Consider the following 17,500-nt stretch of genomic DNA (forward strand, 5'->3'; position numbering starts at 1 on the left):
GGTAGTGTTGCAACCAGAGATGCCTTGAAGTGTTGCATTGTCGTTATGATGTTGCCTCGAGTGTTGTGACGGAGAAAAGAAGACGACCATAGCAATTTTCCGACATATTTCTCCTGTCCTCTTCCTCCTCCTCCTCCTCCTCCTCCTCGTGTACCTTCCTGTTGATGCGTTGGCGAGGGAGCAGCGGCGTCATAAAGGTGACGTGACAAGCCCCAGCTGGAGATGCGATGCTATCACTAAGGTATGACACTGTACAGCTTGGTGGAGACCTTTGACACACACACACACACACACAAACACACACACACACACACACACACACACACACACACACACACACACACACACACACACACACACACACACACACACACACACACACACACACACACACACAAGGCGCGAGGATAAAGTGAAATGTTAAAATAAGTTGATAGTTACCAGGGAGAGAGAGAGAGAGAGAGAGAGAGAGAGAGAGAGAGAGAGAGAGAGAGAGAGAGAGAGAGAGAGAGAGAGAGAGAGAGAGAGAGAGAGAGAGAGAGAGAGAGAGAGAGAGAGAGAGAGAGAGAGAGAGAGAGAGAATAAGAGAGAGAGATGGGTAACTAAATCTTGTACGCCTTGTATTTACAGGAGGACACGTGTTAAACAAATGTAAAGGAGTCTCTAGGGGCCTTTCATCACTGCCTCACCCCCCCCACCACTCTCCCAGTCTGCCAGGCACTTTATAACCGTGTCCAGTAATAATGCAAAGTTACGCAGCAGTTATCTTCTTTAAAAGCGGCGTGACTGTGGCCATTTTTCTGAAACACTCCTCTATCCTACCATGACTATTTATAAAGGCCAAGCAAGTGATTAACAGGGTTCTCAAGAGTGTTCTTTCCTGTTACTAATGTAGAAATCTGATTAATTTGTCATTACAGTAATAAAAATATCATTCAATTCCCTTAGAGTTAGTTAATTGGTTATCAATATAGTTGGAAGCTGATTAGTTTTTCATTTTTATTTAAACTACATTACATAGACTTAAAGCAACATTGTTTTTTTCGTTGTTTTTTAAAAAGCCTGTACTTAAGTATAAACAGAGATATATAATATACATAAAAGAACTTATCCTACTTATTTTTTTTTTGTCAGTTAATAAAGTATTACATATAAAAAAAATGGTAATTAATAGTGAACACTTATGAAACAAAATACAAATTACCAAAAGTTTGTAAACCTAATCTTAACTCTTGGCAAAATTAAATAATCTGTTAAAAACGCAAATTGTATGAAACTGCAGACTTTTTAACCTAAGAATTTTTTTATACACACATAACCTTCAGATACTGACATAACAATTATCTTATCTTTTCAGTTATCCAATATTCTACCATTATCTAACCTTGTCTCAAATACAAGTACAAAAGACAAGCTATTTATAGAGGTTACACTGATAAGACTCTCCTATGAAAGACAAATAATTTTTTTTTTCTTAGAACACTCAGATTCTTAGTTAAAAAATAGTTTCAGGAATATACGAGGTTAATGCTCTCTCTCTCTCTCTCTCTCTCTCTCTCTCTCTCTCTCTCTCTCTCTCTCTCTCTCTCTCTCAAGTCCTCTAGGTATTCGAAGTATTCCCAAATTCTTACGCCACGCTCGTCTCCTGTCCTTTACCGAACCTCCTGTCTGGTCTAGCCGCCTCGCCCCGCCTTGCCTCGTCTCCCTTACCATCACATTCCTAAACACTTTTCTCAGCATCCCGACTACTTTCAAAAGCCTCCAATTCGTTTGACAGGATATTTCGAAGGTGTTTTCATGGTTCAGTGACAGCTTGACAAGTTTTCTGCATGGTTTATAGGGGAAACACTCTTGAGAATTTAGCTAATACTTTCTGTGGGCTTATGAAAATAGTCATAGTGAGTGGAAGAGAAAGAGTAAAGTGTTTGTGAATGGCGACCTTCGTGCATATGTTCCAGACACGAGAATTGCTTTGCTACCTCGTTTTTGTGTTCCTTTAATGATTGACGCGTTCAGAAATGGAAGTAACTGTTTGTTCTGTGTTCTCTCTCTCTCTCTCTCTCTCTCTCTCTCTCTCTCTCTCTCTCTCGCTAAGGTGCTCCCAGGCTGGCTCTTTTTAAATCAATTGGTGGGAGTAGCGAGCGAGCAAAGTGAAGCTACTCAAGCCTGTAATGCGAGGCGAGTGAACTCCAGGCGCCGGCGGGACTGGACTGGACTGCCTCTCCGTACTATGTGTGCCCGAGTAAGAGGTGGTGCTGCTGATGCTGATGCTCCACCGGTCTCACTCTCGCTCTCTCTCTCTCTTCTCTAATAGCGATGCGACAAGGGAACAGAGGGAGAGTAAAGCTGAAAGTTAGGAGAGAGATTGAGGATTTAGGAATTCTAAGTTAGAGGAAAGGGGAGTGGGAGAATGTGTTATCTTGCTGTTCAGTTCTATAAATCCTGACTTTCTGCTTCACCACCTGCCTCTTCTCAGCCGTGTGTTCCTTGCCAGATACAGTGTGAAGTGTTATGAAGCAAGAAGTGTGTTGCTCAGGATAATGGGCTGGAGATGCTAATAGGAGCGTGTGTGCTGATCTTTTGCCCTAGCTTTCATTTTGTTCCTTTTTTATCTTTTACTTTCTTCCCTTTTGGCTTATCAGAGTTGTTCTCTTTTTCAGTTAGTTCAATTTTCTTGGTTTTTGTTGTTATCTTTGTTCTCGATCTTGTTTTTATTTTTCTTCTTCTAGTGTTTGTTGCTGTTTATTTTCATTTCCTGACTCTATATCATTTTTTTTTTTTTTAGTTTCTCTGCTGCACCATTTCCTCTTTCTGCTTCTCCTCTTCCTCCTTCTTCTCCTCCTCTTCCTGGTCTTAAGATATCTCTTGGTCTCGTTTATTAATTTTTGTTGTGCTCTTTTTCTTGTCCTCTTTCTCCTCCTCCTATTTCTCCTCTAATACTTCTACTTCAAACTCCTTCTCATCCTCTTCCTCCTTTGCAACACAACCCACTACCTGCCTCTTGTCACGTCTCCTCCAATCTCCTCTTATAATAGCATCGCCCCTCACACGTAACGCCGATGACGCAAATGAGAAGCCTCGCAGCATCACTCACAGTACACAATGACATTATCCGGCAGAGCATCACACACGTAAATAATGCCCATGATATAATAATGCATACCTTTCCCATCCTCATACGTAACTTCTTTCTCCTCCGCTCGCTCTCGTGTCTTGCAAATACTCTTCGATATCTAGTCTCCTCGTCTTTTATCCCTTTCCGTGCCATAACCCGCCACTGCACCAGCCACAGAGACGCTAATGTACTATTCGAGGCAGCCTGACGCTCGTTCATCAGAGTATATTCTGGAACATTTCCGCGCTGCATCTCCAGTACTTTCAACGGCTTTTGATGATGTTACACGAGTGTTTTTAAGGTTCTAGTGACGAGAATAAGGGGTTTCTATATTATCTAAAGGAGAAATATTCGTTAAGAATCTCTACTACTTTCAGATGTTCTAGTAGAAGTTGCACGGATTTTTAAGTGTGTTTTTTTTACAGTTCCAATGACAGATGAAGGGATTTATCATACTATCTAAAGGAGAAATACTCATAAGAATTCGTATTATCAACACTTTGGCCTTTGATAATAGTCATGGTGAGTGAGCAAAGCGTTTCGGAATTAGGTGTGTGTCAGTGTCCTAAGAGCAAGTTCCCCTCTGCACTACACTTTGACATCCCTCGCTTTGTTTGATGGAAATTATTCAGGACTTAATTAAAGACGGCTGGTATCAATGTTCCTTCCTCGACACGTCCCCATGCTTGCCTTGTGTCTACGTAAGCCATTCACTAACTTATTCTGCTCATTATTCTCTTCATTATGACAACTCTTCACTTCTCATCTCCCGCTTTCTTAATGCACTGCATACCTCATATACCTCTCTCCTCCTTCCCTTCATGTCTATTCACCTTCTTGCTCCACTCACCCTCAATTATAGTGCCACACATAAATAGTTGAATTTGAACGTACGAGATAGTAGTAGTAGTAGTAGTAGTAGTAGTAGTAGTAGTAGTAGTAGTAGTTGTAGTAAAGTAACAGTGGATATAAAACACACACACACACACACACACACACACACACACACACACACACACACACACACACACACACACACACACACACACACACACACACACACACACACACACAGAGAGAGAGAGAGAGAGAGAGAGAGAGAGAGAGAGAGAGAGAGAGAGAGAGAGAGAGAGAGAGAGAGAGAGAGAGAGAGAGAGATCTATACTTACTTTATGGACCAGAAAATAACTCTTCCTTTGTCTTGTCTGTCGTCACTGCCCCATCAACATCCCTCTTATCAGGAAGGTCTTGTGTCGCCTCGTGTCTTCAGCTACTCTAACCTCCCCGCCCTGCTGTCGCCCCCTTGATGAGTGTCGACAGATTACCAGATGCTCCCGCTCACTCATGTCAATAGCCTTTAGTTCCCCAGCCAAGGATGAGGAGCCTTGCGTGTGTCATAAGAAAATAAGGGAAGCTACAAGAAGCCACCAAGCCAACACGTGGTAGTCCCTGTAGAAAACACATATTTCCATTATTCTATCTTTTTCATTCATAAATTTAGCGAGTCTCCTTCTAATGCTCCATTAATCCTCAGCTGAAACAATCTGATTACTGAGTCCATTCCACTCGTCTTCAACTCTATTTCAGAACTAATTCCTTTCTATTTCTTGTTTTGATATCATTCAATTTCATTCAAATCTATTTCTCTTACGCTAAGGATGAACATTTGTAGATAATGTGTGTGTGTGTGTGTGTGTGTGTGTGTGTGTGTGTGTGTGTGTGTGTGTGTGTGTGTGTGTGTGTGTGTGTGTGTGTGTGTGTGTGTGTGTGTGTGTGTGTGTGTGTATTCGTAATTTGCTTAATCACACACTGCCAGGAATTAACAATTACTGGCGCCAACCGTGGACACAATTAAGGATAAGCCAGCCAGCCGTCTGCCTGGCTCTGCTTCTCGGAATGGTCTGTTTACGAGACTGTCCTGTGTATCCTTTGTGGCGCCTTTGGGAATTCTCTGTGTACCCATAATGCCTTCTTTCGTGCGCAATACAGTATCGCCGGACTATATTTCCTACAGCCATCCTCAGGGTATATAAATAGTAACTGGTCTACTGCAGATAGAAGAGAAGCTAGCCATTGATTGGATTCTCAAAAGCTTCCCAAATCTTTTTATCCAATACTTCCAGCAGATGATACGTTATATAGGTTTGGAGTTTCCAAAGAACGTTTTCTTATAATATCACCGTCCTCAGGATATACACACATATATAAACAGAAACTAATAAAAAATATGTAAACGAGAGAAGATAACTATTATTTCCAGCTTCCTCAAACTTTTCTCTTTCCTATTCTGAGTACTTCAACCAGACAGCACTGTACGTTAATAGGGCCTGTCAGGTTGTTTTCATGACTGTGGCTAGAAACTGATGTACTCCAGATAAGAAAACAAGTAACCAGTGTTTATATTCTAAAATGCTTCTGTGTCATACCTCTAAAACTGTACTGAAAGTTATGGACGGTTACACGAGCCTTTCTATAATTTCAGTAACAGATTAACAAGAATTCTACATGACCGATCGAGAAAACAGATACGAGAACACGACTCTTCAGCTCTGCGGCCTTAGAAAACAGCCCTGACGAGAGAACAAAGCGCTTTAGATTACAGGTCATGGCGGCTTCCAGGTCGCGAGAAGTAATATAACAAGAAACAGGTGTACGATAATGTCTGCTGTTTAATTGTTATCTCGTCATGGGGTGAAGAATTATTTGTTTGTTATGCCGCGTGAATCACAACGTACATAACCTTAATATGTTTCTGCCGCCCGTAATTCTACCTTGCTCTGCTGTTCCTGACCTTATCCCGCCTGCCAACTGCGCCAGACTAGACACAAGTGACATTACAATTCAGGAGTTAATTACGAGTGTTGTTGTTATTTTCCTTATCATAATACTGCAGAAATTGCTATGTTTTCTTATATTATTTTCTTATACTTAATTCTCTCTCTCTCTCTCTCTCTCTCTCTCTCTCTCTCTCTCTCTCTCTCTCTCTCTCTCTCTCCCATGTCAGAAGAGGTACTGCGAAAGTTTTCTCGATAGACTTCCCTTTCCAATACTTCTTTTGAGTTACAGCGGGAAAGAGAGCGAGAGAGAGAGAGAGAGAGAGAGAGAGAGAGAGAGAGAGAGAGAGAGAGAGAGAGAGAGAGAGAGAGAGAGAGAGAGAGAGAGAGAGAGAGAGAGAGAGAGAGTGGTAATTATCTGCTGTTGACTCTCGCTTTGAGGTTTACATATGCAAAAGGATTTAATAAGAGAACGCTGATTAAAAACTATATGCAGAAATCAAAAAGAATAGCGATCAGTAAGAGGAATCTGGAAAAACGAGTAAAGGTTATAAAAAGTCAAAAGGTGAAATTGAGTGATGATGATAAGGAGGAGGAGGAGGAGGAGGAGGAGGAGGAGGAGGAGGAGGAGGAGGAGGAGGAGGAGGAGGAGGAGGAGAAGGTTGTGGCAGTGATGATGGAGGAAAAAGAGAGAGAGAGAGAGAGAGAGAGAGAGAGAGAGAGAGAGAGAGAGAGAGAGAGAGAGAGAGAGAGAGAGAGAGAGAGAGAGAGAGAGAGAAAAAAAAGACGAAAACGAAGAAGGCGAAGAATAACAACAAAAGTAGCCAGAGGAATAAAATGAAGAAACAAACAAGAACGCAATGAAAACAACAACAACAACAACAACAACAACAACAACAACAACAACAACAACAACAACAACAACAGCAATAAAAATAACAACAAAAAGAGAAGAAGGAGAAGAAGGAGAAGCAATCACAAAATACACCACACACACAAGCAAAAGAAAAGCTAAACAAGTATGCAAATGGAGAGCAACGTTTACTAATCTCTGTCCTGCATACACTACATATTGACAGGCGGTAAATTACTAACATCCTTATTTACCTTGCCTTCGCTTTGACGACTCCATTACCTTGCATAAAAGTCGAGCACTTGAGTGGAGGCGTTCCTTTATAATCAATATGTACGAGTTTTGCATTTACCTTCATTAAATACAAGTCAGTTCGTCTAAATTCTGGAAGTCTTGTATATTTCATCACATAACGGAGGCATCGAGGAGCGTTTCTGCAGTTGAGAGAAAGCAGTTAAATTTTGCAGTCAGAGGATAACCTATTTCAGAGTTTAATACATTTACTCTAATACGTATGAAATGAGCATCTAGTTTGTTCCTGATTCTAAAGATATATAAAGATGTAACGTTGGAGTGATCACGAGGAATGCCATTTTTTTTTTCTATCTTCTCTTTTTTTTTTAAGTATCAAAAACTGGCCAATGGTACCACACGGAAAAGAAAGAAAAGAAACCCACTCAACTTATCGCTACCATAACATTCATGAAAGCAAGATAAAAGAGAAAATAAAAATAAATACGAAAAAATCACAAAAAAACAATGCAAGAATATTAAGTTCAAGATCGATAAAGTTATTTAGTTCACTGACTGAAACAACCACCAGTCTCAGGATCACATCATCACTTTCTGTCCCAATCCACACACATTACACAGCCTACCCTTCCTTCCTATACCTTCCTCTCTACCACTCTATTCTTGACCACTCACCCCTGACAATACAGAGAGAACACTGAAACACCTCGATCTTAAGTCCATGCAAAGTTTAACCTCCATCCCTCACATACATAGCCATTCCTTCCTTTACATGCACGACACCATTACTGAAAAGAGGAGCTTGAATGGCCTGCGATAGAGATGACGTCCTCCTTGCTTACTCTCGGCACTCGAAGGCTGACAAGAACATGATATGATTCCTAACACAATACAGGTGCGACACGTTCATTGCATCTATAACAATAGCGCACAGGGGAGGAAAGTTGGGTGCAGGAGCGTTAGGGATAATAGGAGGAGGAGGAGGAGGAGGAGGAGGAGGAGCAGGAGGAGGAGGAGGAAGAGAAGGATAGAGGAAAGACGTGTCGAGAGAAGCAAGAAGACTGAGTGACACACATACACATACACTCTCTCTCTCTCTCTCTCTCTCTCTCTCTCTCTCTCTCTCTCTCTCTCTCTCTCTCTCTCTCTCTCTCTCTCTCTCTCTCTCTCTCTCTCTCTCTCTCTCTCTCTCTCTCTCTCTCTCTCTCTCTCTCTCTCTTTACTTTAACTTTTGTTGTCAGCAATTCATTCATTTCTTCGATTCAATTTTCAGACTGTCTAAGAGCAAAAGAATCTCAAAGTTTATGACGTGATTAGCTCAAACCTTAGCGTTGAAAAATTGCATAGTTTTGGATGAAACTATAATGTCTGAATGCATGTACGTACGCATCTTAAAGTGTCTGCCTATCTATCTAGCAATGAATCTTGTATGTGGGTCTTTTTAACACTGGCGAATTCTGGAACTCTCTGCCTCTTTCCATTTCAAATCGTTCCTCTGACTTGCACTGGTTTAAAGAAGGGATACCAAAACACCTCCGTAACTGAACTGGCAAACTTTTCATAAGAATATAAGAACGTGAAATAAAAGAGAAGCTGCAAGAATCTGAGGCTTACACGTGGCAGTCCCTCCACAAAACATCTCTACCTTTTTCTACCTGTTATTTTTCATCCATGAATTTGTTTAATATTCTTTTAAAACGCCCTCATGACTGAAGACTAATGACCTTATACTTTTGTGTGTCTCTACTTTGATCTATTGTGATTGGCGAGATAAATGAGCTTTTCTTTCCCATTTTTACTCATATGGTTGGTCATCTTAACACGTAAGACATGTGTATGCAAATCGATATCCTCCTCAATAGCTTTTTACCCGATACAAGGACGAACTGTATATCATGTCTCGTACTGTGACTGTACTGAGACGGTCTAAAGTGGCGGAGTTCACAGCGAATTAATCCGCCTCATGAACAAGATAGAAATTAAATTCATGTCTTTTTTTCATTTTAGTAGAAAAGAAGACAAAGACAAAGCAAACGAATCTCACGAAAAAAAAACAACGCAAATTACTTCATCTCTAAAAAATAAAAGAAAACTGAAGAAAAATACAGAGAAAATGGAGGAAAAAACAAAAAAACAAAACACCTCACCAACAATCTAAAAAAACGAATTCACATCATTTTTAACAGGAAAGGACAAACACAAAGCCAAGACAAACTAAATTCACCAGAAATTCCCGTTAAGCACTTCATGTAAAAAAAAAAAAAAAAAACAGAAACAACGAAATAAAAACTTACAGACAAAAATAAGAGAGAACAAGATTAACTCTGTTCTCTCTCGTTGGTTGTCTTCTGTTTTCTTCTTTCTCTCGAGCCTCCAAGACACGGGAGAGGAAAATTAAACATTGCCTAAAAAGTTCATTTCCTCCTGACCTTTCTGGGTGAGGAGAGGATGAGAAGGAGGGACGGGGAGGTGAGGAGTCCAAGCAAGGGAGGAAGACGAGACGGGTGAGGGGGAGTGGAAAAAGGGGGTAAGGGTTCAGGGAGGATGATTCACACATGTTATTTTTTTTATTTTCATTCTATTTGTCTTATTTTTAGGGTAAAGAAACTGTTTTGAAAGCACGCGAAACAAAGGAGGGCTAAAAATGTGGCAAACTGGGCTATTTTTTGTTTGTGAGGATATGAGAGAGAGAGAGAGAGAGAGAGAGAGAGAGAGAGAGAGAGAGAGAGAGAGAGAGAGAGAGAGAGAGAGAGAGAGAGAGAGAGAGAGAGAGAGAGAGAGAGAGAGAGAGAGAGAGAGAGATTCTTGCTGTTGGCTGATCTAAAAAAAAAATTAAATTCTATATGAAAAAAAAGAACAGGAACATCACCACTACCACCAGCATCACCACCATCACCACCACCATCACCACCAATACGTTACCGGTACTACTATACTACCAACAGCAACAACACCAACAATGAACCTCCACCACCACCACCACTAGACACATCAAATATATCTATACTCCCACTCTTCCTCCCCCCCCATCCCCACACAATACCACTCCTTCCCACCTGACACACACCCACACTCTGTACACCTCCACACTGCACACCTGAGTCGGCACTGTTAATTGCTAGACGCAGGTTAAGGTTTCAAGACCTATTCTATTTTTTTCTTTTTTTTTTTTTTTGCTCTCTCCGACTTCCAAGGGGATCTCTTTCTGCCTACTTTTGTTCCTGCCTACTTCTTTTGTTCCTATCTACTTTTCTTCTTTCCTTCTTTTCTTCCTGCCTACTTTTTTTCCTGCCTACTTCTTTTCTTCCTTGCTTCTTTTCTTTCTTCCTACTTTTCATCCTTTTTACTTTCTTTTCTTCTTACTTTTCTTCCTTCTTACTTTCTTTTCTTCCTTTCTACTTTTCTTCCTTTCTACTTTTCTTCCTTCCTACTTTTTTTCCTGCTTACTTCTCTTCCTGTTTACTTTTTCTTCCTTCTTACCTTCCTATCTTCCTACTTTTCTTCCCTTCAACTTTCCTTTCTTCCTGTTTTTCTTCCTTTTAACATTCCTTCCTCCATACTTTCCCTCCTTTCTCATTTTCCTTTCTGGTAAATTAATGGACCTTTATTTTCGTTTTACGTTACTTTTACTCACCTTTCCTTCTATTCCACAAAAACAAGACAAAGTGGGAGGGTATAAAATAAAAAAAAAAAAACATGCAGGTGGTCTTTAAATATTTCCTTACCTTCTCTCCCTCCCATGCATCATAACAGTTCAAAAGCAATAATGACTAAGAAGATACACTGCGTTGCCCTTTTCCTGCCACGTGTTGGTGATATACGTGCATGCATTTTTCGTACGTAGTTCTTTGCATGTCACTTCGCGTGTACGTGTGTGTTTAAGTTAAGCAGGGCAGACGAACCACGAGGCACGAGGAAAGTGTGGTGAGACGCATGCTTCATTGTTCCGTTTTCGTTTTCGTTTTCTTTTTTGGGGGAGGTGTGGGGGAAGAGGTGGTGGTGTATAGGATTATCTTCTATGTTTCCTGGTGCAGACATGAAAGGGTGCCTCTCATGCCCTCCTTTTTTTTCCTTATGACCTCTTTATTGTTGTTCTCTTCCTGTTCGTGGTCCTATTTCTTCTCTTCTTGTCTCTCTTCCTCCTCCTCCTCCTCCTCCTCTTCCTCCTCCTACTACTACTACTACTACTACTACTACTACTACTACTACTACTACTACTACTACTACTTCTACTATTTCTATTTTTCTTATTCCAATTCATTTCTCTCATCTTACTCCACCGCACTGGTGTAAGAATCACGACTTCCTCTTCCTCCTTTTCCTCCTCCTCCTCCTCCTCCTTCTCCTCCTCCACTTCCTTCACTTTCCTTTCTATATTCCTGTTTCTTCTTGTGATTGCAGCATTTTCTCTTCTTCCTCTTCTTCTTCTTCTTCTTCTTCTTCTTCTTCTTCTTCTTCTTCTTCTTCTTCTTCTTCTTTTTCTCCTCCTCCTGTTCCTCCTCCTCGTCCTCCTTCTCCTCCTCTTTGTCTTCCTGCTCGTCCTCTTCGTCCTTCTCTTTTTCCTCTACCCACTCCTCTTCCATCTCCACTTCCTCCTCTTGTGTCGCGATTTCACCTTCCCATCTCTTCAATTTTTCATATTGTTATGTCCCTCGTATTTCTCCTTTACGATCTCATTTTTTTTTCCTCTCTGCTATTTAACCTCCATTTTTCTTTAACAACACTCTATTTCCCTTTCACTATTTCAGCCGCTAATTTTTCTTTAATTATTTCATCTACTTTCTTTTCTTTACCAACATACTTCTTTTTTTTACTATTTATTTCTCCAGGTTTTCTTCATGATTTCACTTTCACATTCTTTCACAATTTCAATCATTGTTACGCTTTCCATGTTCAACTATATTTTTTTCCTATCACTTTCAAATAATCATATTTATTGCATTATTTAATTTCTCTTTACTATTTCACTTTCAATTTCCTTTTCCTCATCGCTTTATTTCATTTCCCAATTTTCTCTCCACTCTCCCCAATATCACTCCGCCAAGAGGCCAACTCCCTCGCTCCTTAAAGGTGTGGTGCGCATCCCGGCCCCCATTGCGTAGATCGGCGCACCGCAGCGTAAGACCAGCAGTTTGGATCGGGTGATATTCAGGCCTGTGCGAGCTGGGTCATGGATAGTAATTTGTTTACGAATGGTACTTAAGTCTACACTTTATTGTTTTTCACGTTCCAGCTTTTAACCCGTAAGTCGTAGAAAACAATAAGGACAATTGTCATTCTTAAGTCTATAATTATTTTCTCATATCTATATAACAAAAACGAGTTTTCTCAACGAAACCTGTAAAACACCGGACTAGCCATCACAGTCAGTGACTTTGTGCTTCACTGAATGGCCAGGAGGTAAACAGGACATAGATGCATCTCTGCATAAAGATTTGCTGACTTGTAGAATCATGTAAGCAGAATTGTACTGCGGAATCATGTAAGCAGGATTGGAACAAAAGACCTCTTACATATTGTGGATAAAAAAGAAAATACACATAAGATTGCGTAACCTCGTTCAAATATATAATCATTAATTCCAAATATATATATATATATATATATATATATATATATATATATATATATATATATATATATATATATATATATATATATATATATATCATTATCACAGTAAGTATTGCCAGAATTAACTCCCAACTTTCCTCATTGAGACAATTGTCAATAATTAGTGAAGTTATATGAAGCACCATCACTACGCTCTATCAGTGTTATCACAGCCAGCCACACAACAGACTTGGATGTGTGTTGCAACCAGGGGAGGGGGTCTTACCTCAACTTCTATCAAGGTGTGGTGAAAGTTATTGGAGTATTCAAGGGTGACGGCAACTTGTGTTAATATAGACAACAATCATTCTATAACAACACATCCATGACAAATGTCTTATCCAAGGGAGCTTTGAGAATATAAGAACTTAAGAAAATAAGGAAAAAGCTGAGGCTATACAAGGGCCATGAAACATATCTGCATTTTCCACCTACGAGTATCACCCTTATCCATGAAAATATCAAGTCCTTTAAAGTTCTCTCTTGACTCAGCACTAATGTCTTCATTAATGAGTGTGTTGCAATAAATCTATCAAAAAGCGCTTAAAATTCCTAATTTATCTTATTACACTAGAAAATAATCCTGCGTGAAAAAATTTTCTAAAAATTCTAAGGACTCGTCTATTTTGATTCAGCCAGCGAGGAGAAGATAGGATTAAAACCAAATATCATTGTAACCGGACAAAGCAGCAGTTGCATTTGAGACCAATTAGCGATATTACCCGGTGATTACCTCCAGTCAGCACTGACAGCCTCAATATCCCTGCCTGGTTACCGAGATTGACACTTCGAGAAAATGTTCTTAACGATATTAGCAACACATCCTCTATTATTAACCCTTTCATTACTGGAACGCATTTTTACTATGAGTTTTGGGTATAGCTAGACGATATTACTTACATTAGGAAGGGTATATGGAGGTCGGAAGATTAATGGCCAGTCTTCACTATTTTAATCCCTACATAAGTTTCTAAAGCTGTATAAAATTACCAAATAGTAACCAGAATGAATAGGAAAACGTGTCATGGTACTGATGAGATTAAAATGTTGCAAATGGAGTTTCACGGGTTTTCAGGGATGAATTTATGGATTTAACGACAAACTTACAAGATCTATATATCATTAACAGAAGAAAACACTTGAGATTCAGTTTATCATTTGTGTGTTCTTTGAAAATATTAATGCTGTGATAAATAATTGCTTCAGAAAAAGAGCTCCTGTTTTATTAACCCCTTCAGGACCGTGATACGTCTTCATATTTATTCTGGTTACTATTTGGTGATTTTATACAGCTTCAGAAACTCATGTAGGGATTAAAATAGTGAGGAGTCTGGACCATTATTCTTCTGATCTCCATAAACCCTTCCTAATGTAAATAAAGACGTCTTATTACACCTAAAATCCATGGTAAAAATGCCTCCTAGTACTGAAGGGGTTAAACACGAGTTTTTATACAGCCTTTAGAGAAAGAGAGAAACTGCAATACAAATAGAAATCAGCAAGTTATATCACGTCTCAGGAGGGCGGTCCAGATTTTTCTTTACTTTTTTCTCATGAGAGAGAGAGAGAGAGAGAGAGAGAGAGAGAGAGAGAGAGAGAGAGAGAGAGAGAGAGAGAGAGAGAGAGAGAGAGAGAGAGAGAGAGAGAGAGAGAGAGTTTTATGGGTGGTTAGTGATCCGTAACTATGGTGTAGCCAAGGAAAGGTATCATGAGAAAACGAAGCTAAATAAAGAAGAAGCCTGGAAAAATTCAAGGTCTAGATGAAAAGTAAAAGAAAAAAAACAATAAATAAAAAAATCCATACTGGAATGACAGATTATACAAACATATCGCTCCACTGACACACACACACACACACACACACACACACACACACACACACACACACACACACACACACACACACACACACACACACACACAATGAAGACCTCAATCTCTATTCTACTTATACTACCTACTTCAGTCCTTTCTCTTATTCTACACGCACACAAATAAAAAAAAAAAAAAAAATGATAATAATAAAATCTGTTCTACTTTCATAAACTCCACACACAATGTTTCGTTCTAGCTTACGTACACACACACACACACACACACACACACACACACACACACACACACACACACACACACACACACACGATCACTGTTCTTAATCCTTGTTCTACTTCCTTAATAACATTCTGCTCTGGAAACAACACACACATAGAACAAAGACCTTAATGCATGTTCTGTTTACAATCCATTATCTACTTTTATATACTTTCCTGACCGCACCTCCACACACACACAAACACACACACACACACACACACACACACACACACACACACACACATCCTAATCCACCCTGTTCTGCTTCCACTGTTTTTTTTTTTCCTTCCACCTCAGCACACAGGAATCTGGTGGAGCCTCACGTGCCTTGTATTTATCAAGAGCAAGCCGGGCATACCTTTACTGGGAATCACAGGCACACTGCAACAAGGGTGGAAAATGTTGCGTTGTTTGGCACTTTCAGTAATGGAAGGAGATATGAGTGTACGTCAATATCTTTACCGTGTTTTGGTGTAGTTTCTGAGTGTGGCTTGTTAGCATTCTGTGGTCTGAGAAGGGGTTATTTTCTGTTGTTATTTGTTTGAGGTCGTCGTTTGTGGTAATGTGAAGTTACGTAAGGTTGTTTATTGTGCCAGAGGGAGTAGGTGTTGTCATGTTTCCTTCTCTTCTTCTTCCTCCTTTTCCTCCTCTTCCTCGAATTCCTCCTACTCTACCTCCTCCTCCTCTTCTTCTTTTTCTTATTTTTCTTACTTTTATCTGTTCTTTCTTTTTTCTCTTTTATTTTTCTCCTCCACATTCTACTCATGTTCCTCCTTACTGGTATTCCATAAATGTTTACTATTTAGAGCTTCGGAACGTTTTAAATGAACATTAGATAGCAGGAGGAGAAAGGAGTACTAAGAGAAATAAGAGAAGGAGGAGGAGAAGGAGGAGGAGGAGGAAAGACAAATGGAGAAAAAAGTAGCAGTAAGAGGAATAGGAATAGGAGGAGGAGGAGGAGGAGGAGGAGAAGAAGCAAGAGGTGAAAGAAAATAAAGAAAAAGAGGTTTTAGACAAGAAGAAAAGGAAAGAAAAAAGAAAAAAAGGAGAATGACAAGAAGGAGGAGGAGGAGGAGGAGAAGGAGGAAGAAGAGGAGGAGGAGGAGGAGGAGGAGGAGGAGGAGGAGGAGGAGGAGACATGACGGCGCCTACTCTTTCTGCGTCTACAAATGGTTGGCGGCCACGCGAAGAAAAATCTTTAATGATCGACCACAGCAGCTTATACACGAAGAGAGAGAGAGAGAGAGAGAGAGAGAGAGAGAGAGAGAGAGAGAGAGAGAATAAAAGGTAATCATGAGAAAGGGAAGTATCATTTTCGTCTAATTCAAAGCTACTATCGTCCAAATTATTTTTAAGGAAGCAAAAAAAAGAAAAAGGAAGAAAAAAAAAGAGAAAATGGGAAGGATGTAAAAGCAAGGAGAGGAGAGAGAGAGAGAGAGAGAGAGAGAGAGAGAGAGAGAGAGAGAGAGAGAGAGAGAGAGAGAGAGAGAGAGAGATTAAAGGGAGCTTGTATTCTGTGAAGGGAGGGGAAAGAAGTGGCGGGATTGAAGGGGAGAGGAAAAGAAAAGTAGGTATTAAGAGGAAGTTCAAGGAATAAGAGGAAAGGTGGGAAAGAAGGAGCAGGAAAAAGACAAGAGAAAAAATATGTATTATCTCTCTCTCTCTCTCTCTCTCTCTCTCTCTCTCTCTCTCTCTCTCTCTCTTGGAAATAACGATACCATTTTTTCTTCCCTTCTTCTTAGTAGCTGTGGTGGTGGTAGGGGTAGTGGTAGCAGTGGTAGTGGTAGTGGTGGTTGTGGTGGTGCTGGCGGTGGTGATAGGGGTAGTGGTAGCAGTGGTAGTGGTAGTGGTGGTGGTGGTGGTGGTGGTGGTGATGGTGGTGGTGGTGGTGGTGATGTTGGGCTTTGCTTTATAATCTGTAAATGTCTTTTTTTTCCTTCCTGCCTCAATTCGTGTTCCAGAATGAGTCCAGGCAGGCGATTTCTTCCCCCCTCCTCTCTCTCTCTCTCTCTCTCTCTCTCTCTCTCTCTCTCTCTCTCTCTCTCTCTCTCTCTCTCTCTCTCTCTCTCTCTCTCTCTCTCTCTCTCTCTCTCTCTCTCTCTCTTGTTCCCAGCCCTTGACCGGCTTTCCTCTCTTTTGACCAGAAGGTGGGAGTGACGGCGTCTCCGGTGACCTCGTTCCGTCCCGCCAGCAGCACCGGGGGACCACTCAGGTGCTCCCTCTCAGCAGACGACAGGTAAGGCAGCGTACCTCCAAGGAACAGGTGAGCCGTGACCTTCATGTGACAAACATGCCCTAGGTAGTCGCTGGTCACGCTCCATTACGTTAATAAAAATGAACTTATCAGGTGACTCAGAATTAACGATCACCTGCAAGAGAATTAATAGCCACCTGTCTCCATGATTGATAAAGGTGAGGTGAGGTGCTGGGATCTGAGTGAGGAGGCGTCCCAGGAGGAAAGCAGAGGAAGGTCTAGCGAGGGAGTGCGTCACCGAGGCGTCGGGCAGCATGTCCCGCCAGGAGGGTCCATTCGAGGCTCGGGGGAGGCTCCTTGACGAGCAGCTGGCCCGCCGAGACTCCGCAGGTGAGGAGAGTGACCTGCTTTCAAACTTTTGGTTGTTTAAGCTTTATAACTTTTCTAGCTTCTTGTGGACCCCATTCATGTTTGCAAAGTTGTTTTAATGAGTCATGTGATGATTGAAGGATTCTGTATCATCACCGGGAAAAGACACTCATGACAACGTGAATAATCACCTCTGTGAGCTTTGAATAATAGCCTCTCTGCAAGCTTTTAAC

At 40.7% G+C, this 17,500-nt stretch overlaps 2 protein-coding genes across 9 annotated transcripts in view; one reads left to right on the plus strand and one right to left on the minus strand.

Annotated features, from left to right (window-relative positions):
- LOC123515189 (homeobox-leucine zipper protein HOX21-like) overlaps positions 1 to 17,500 on the minus strand; it is a 244,689-nt gene that overhangs the window by 137,515 nt on the left and 89,674 nt on the right. The gene's annotated exons all lie outside the window — the stretch shown is intronic.
- Positions 1 to 17,500, plus strand: part of LOC123515187 (TWiK family of potassium channels protein 18-like) — a 152,741-nt gene that overhangs the window by 57,131 nt on the left and 78,110 nt on the right. For 6 of the 8 annotated variants that reach the window (XM_045273702.1, XM_045273706.1, XM_045273707.1 and 3 more), the window contains exons 2-3: positions 16,849 to 16,940; positions 17,117 to 17,288. The gene's annotated coding sequence lies outside the window, so the exon portion shown is untranslated. Of the gene's footprint in view, positions 242 to 16,848; positions 16,941 to 17,116; positions 17,289 to 17,500 lie in introns of all 8 variants that reach the window. The other 2 variants (XM_045273705.1, XM_045273704.1) reach the window with 2 other exon arrangements.

This window comes from Portunus trituberculatus, chromosome 38 (genome assembly GCF_017591435.1).
Source record: "Portunus trituberculatus isolate SZX2019 chromosome 38, ASM1759143v1, whole genome shotgun sequence".
Taxonomy (NCBI): Eukaryota; Metazoa; Arthropoda; class Malacostraca; order Decapoda; family Portunidae; genus Portunus; species Portunus trituberculatus.